Genomic DNA, 3,883 nt, shown 5'->3' on the forward strand with positions numbered 1-3,883 from the left:
AAGATATGACAAAATAATAATTTATAAATTATCAAGGGCTCATGAGGGAGGGGAAAGCGGGGAGGGAGGGGAAAATGAGGACCTAATGCTGGGGGCTTAAGTGGAGAGGAAATGTTTTGAGAATGATGAGGGCATTAATGTACAAATGCGTTTTACACAATTGATGTATGTGTGGATTGTGATAAGAGTTGTATGAGCCCCTAATAAAATTATTTTTTTAAAAAAGAAACACACACACAAAAATGTATTATATTAAAATCATATTAAATGTAAAATAAACTATTAAACATATTAAATATTGAAAATATGAGCACACTAACTCTAAAGCAAGTAAAGTGATGAAATAATAAATATCATAGCATAAATACCAGGATAAGTAAAAAAGTAGACCTACAAAATTATGGAAACCTTTATTAAACAAAAAACTACTACAATGTAAAGCAATTGTTTTTCTACAAATCCTCCATTTAGGTGTATACACTTCTGAAGGTGGTATTTTCTTTTCTTTACTCCTTCCCAGAAGAATTTGGCACTCTTGGATTTATACCATGGCACTTTGGGCATCCTCAAGAGATTCAAATGGTGTGTTTTAAAATGATGTTTTAATTTGGGGAACAAAATGAAGTCTGAAAGGGTAAGATCATGTAGGGTGAGTAGGGTAAGATTTTCCAATGAAATTCTTGTAGGAAAGCCCTTACTACCCTCGAAGAATTAACAGATGCATTGCTGTAATGCAGTATTCGATGCAGTGTTCAAATTCTTTCCTCATAAACCCCCATGATTGTCCTTGTCCTTTTAGAACATCTATCGAAATTATCCCTTAAGGTTAAAAAAATTGTCATAATGTCTGTGCTAACCTTTCTGCCTTGTATTTAACTGGCCCAACAAGTCCTCTCAGAAGCCACTGCTTTGATTCGGTCTTTTTGGGGCAAGGTATCCTAATGAAATTAGTCCAACTGCCATCATATTGATTCCAACTGATCTCACTTAATACCCCCAAGGTAATTCTGACTCATAGTAACCCTATAATGACCCTGTAAGACAGAGAAGAATGGCCCTTGTAGGTTTTCTGAGACCACAAATCTTTATGGGAACAGATAGTCTCATTTTTGTCAGAGTGATTGGTGGGTTCAAATTGCCAATCTTGCTTACCCAACAACATTAAGTGTATCACTGGGAGAACTTGTCTGCAGTCATTGCTGACCTGAGAGATATGTTTAAACTCATTTCATTTGAGATAAACCCATGCTGAAACCCCACTAGCAGTAGTTGCCAACTTTCCTTCATAAAAGGAAATAGAAAGATAGTAAAAAAATCAATAAAACAAAAATTGATATGACAAAATAATAGTTTATAAATTATCAAGGGTTCATGAGGGAGGGGGGGAGCGGGTAGGGAGGGGAAAAATGAGGACCTAATGCCGGGGGGCTTAAGTGGAAAGCAAATGTTTTGAGAATGATGAGGGCAATGAATGTACAAATGTGCTTTACACAATTGATGTATGTATGGATGGTGATAAGCCCCTAATAAAATGATTTAAAAAGGGGTTGGCATGAGGATTGAGGAGGAAGTAAGGGGGGGAGGAGCTGATCCCAAGGACTCAATGGAAAGTAAATGTCTAAAAAAGAAAGGTGGAATATATGTACTACTATGTCAGGTAAAATTGATGTATGGATTGTAACAGTAGTTGTAAGAGCCCCCAATAAAATTATCTAAAAAATAAATAAATAAAACAAAAATTGGCTATTTGAAAGATCAACAATAGTTTCAAACCTTCAGCAAGAGACTATGAAAAAAGGGAGTGGTGTAAAAGAAGAGATATCATTACTAACCACAAAGAAATGAAATGGAATATAAGGAAATACTATGAACACTTGGATGTCAAAAGTTAGGTAACTTAGATAAAATTGAAAATATCAAAGAGACGCACAAACTATGAAATCTGACTCAAGAAGAAATGAAAAGATTGATAGAGAAATCTGGAAATGAATAGTGATAATGATTGCATACCTTTATGAATGTATTTGTCACTGAATTATACATTAAAATATTGAGATAGTAACTATTTTGTCATCTATATACTTATCACAATAAAAATAATCAACAGGGAAAAAAAGAAGTGGAAACCAGAATAGACCTATAAGTAAAGATAGTGATTTGGTAATATTCTAACTTGCCACAAAGAAAAGCCCAGGCCCAGATGGTTTCACTGATGAATTCTACCAAGTATTTAAAGAAAAAAATGACACCAATCCTTCACAAATACTTCCAGAAAATAGGAAAGGTAAGAATGCTTCTTAACTAATCTATAGTGCAAGTATTCCCCGGATTCTAAACCATACAAAGACATTACAAGAAAAGAACATTAACACCTTGCATTATGAGCATACAAAAAAATCGTCAACATGTACTAGCAAATGGAGTCTAGCGACACATAAAAAAGACTAAACATCATCAGCAAGTGGAATTTATCTTAGGGATGTGTGAGTTAGGTTTTATGTCAACTTGACTGGGCCAGGATTCTTGTAGTTTGGCAGTTAAGGCCTCTCCCATGATGTGACCTAACATAATGTAAACTCCATGATGGAATTTGCTGTAAACAACACAGCGGGGGAGTACAGCTTCCTTTCCCAAACCACCACACTGCTACAACTGAAAGTTTCGTTGGGAGTGTGGCTGCAGAAGCAGAGAATTATTTAATGTGGCCCTTTGAACCAGAGTCTCTAACTCCTACCAAATGACCTTTCCCTCCACAGGTCCGGTAAGAAGGTGGGGGAAAACACTCATAGGATTCACATGTGAGTAATTAAGAACAGGATTTCTAGGTGTGACATCCTTTTGTATATCAAATACACCCTCTGACAAGTTGGGGAAGGGATATCTTTATCAACAAGAACCAGAAGTGGAGCATGTCCTCTGGATCTGAGATCCCTGAGCAGTGAACTTTCTGGATCCAGATGACAACTATACCATTGGAGGAGCAGGAACAGAACTAGGAGCCAGAGCATGGAACAGAATGATGGACTTCCCAACCCATGGAGCAAGTTAAGATGAGCGTTTTTGTGCAGGAGGCTGGCTTGTGGAGCATTTAATTGTGGAGCCTCTGGGCACTTAATTGGGGAATTTGAACTTGTTGTCCCACAGAAGTGGAGCTGTGTGCCTTCAGGCTGAGACTGGAGTGGGGTGCCTCTGGACACATAATATAAAGAGCTAGGTTTGCTGACTCATGGGAATTGAGACAAATGTCTTTGGGTTAAGGCGTACATCAGAGTAGTATGCCACTTTGGGTATTTATTAATAGACTGGAAACTTTGTAACATATCTTGGTAAACAACTACCCCGAGCACTTCCCACTGGCATTACAACTTGTAAACTTCCTTTTTTTTAAAAAAAATCATTTTATTGGGGGATCTTATCACAATCCATCCATCCATCCATTGTGTCAAGCACATTTGTTCTTATGTTACCATTTTCAAAACATTTCCTTTCTACTTGAGCCCTTGGTATCAGTTCCTCTTATCCACCCCCCTCCCACTCTCCCTCCATTATGAACCCTTGATAATTTATAAATTATTATTCTTTCTTCATGTCTTACACTGACCGGTCTCCCTTCATTCACTTTTCTGTTGCCCATGCCCCTGGGAGGGGGTTAAATATAGATCATTGTGATCTACTCTCCCTTCCTCCTCCGACCTTCCCCTTACCCTCCTGGTATCACTACTCTCATTATTGGTTCTGATGGGTTTATCTGTCCTGGATTCCCTGTGTTTACAGCTCTTATCTGTACCCCTGTACATGCTCTGGTCTAGCCCGATTTGTAGGGTAGAATTGGGGTCATGATAGTGGGGGAGTGGGGGAGGGAGGAAGCATTAAAGAACTAAAG

The sequence above is a fragment of the Echinops telfairi genome, unplaced genomic scaffold (genome assembly GCF_000313985.2).
Source record: "Echinops telfairi isolate 266 unplaced genomic scaffold, ASM31398v2 ScPeMD7_19;HRSCAF=73, whole genome shotgun sequence".
NCBI lineage: Eukaryota > Metazoa > Chordata > Mammalia > Afrosoricida > Tenrecidae > Echinops > Echinops telfairi.